Genomic DNA, 426 nt, shown 5'->3' with positions numbered 1-426 from the left:
TGCTTGGGGGAAATGGGAGCACGGATGTGGGCAATTTACATGCCTACTTGTTTTGGAGCTCTGGAAACAGACTGTAATTTTATATGTCCTTAACACTTTTATATATGACTTTTTTTTTTTGTCAAATATAGACTGTCTATCTATGAAGACAGATCTGGATTATCTCCTAAGAATGCATAAAATCCGGGATAAATAGAAAGAAAATCTGGTATCGTTTGTAAGTTTGTCTTAACACTGTAAAATAAGATCGGGAATTAAAACCCCTCTTATTCACGTTATTTCTCGATGTATTCTGAAGTCTCCCAGATTCCGCGTGTTTGGGATTTTGCAAAGAAGTAGCAAGATTTACTTTCTTTTCTCTCTCTCTCTCTCTTTTTTTTTTTTTTTTTTTTTTTTTTTTTTTTTTTTTTTTTTTTTTTTTTTTTT

Source organism: Geospiza fortis, unplaced genomic scaffold (assembly GCF_000277835.1).
Source record: "Geospiza fortis unplaced genomic scaffold, GeoFor_1.0 scaffold246, whole genome shotgun sequence".
NCBI classification, from domain to species: domain Eukaryota; kingdom Metazoa; phylum Chordata; class Aves; order Passeriformes; family Thraupidae; genus Geospiza; species Geospiza fortis.
This window is presented reverse-complemented; position numbering follows the sequence as displayed.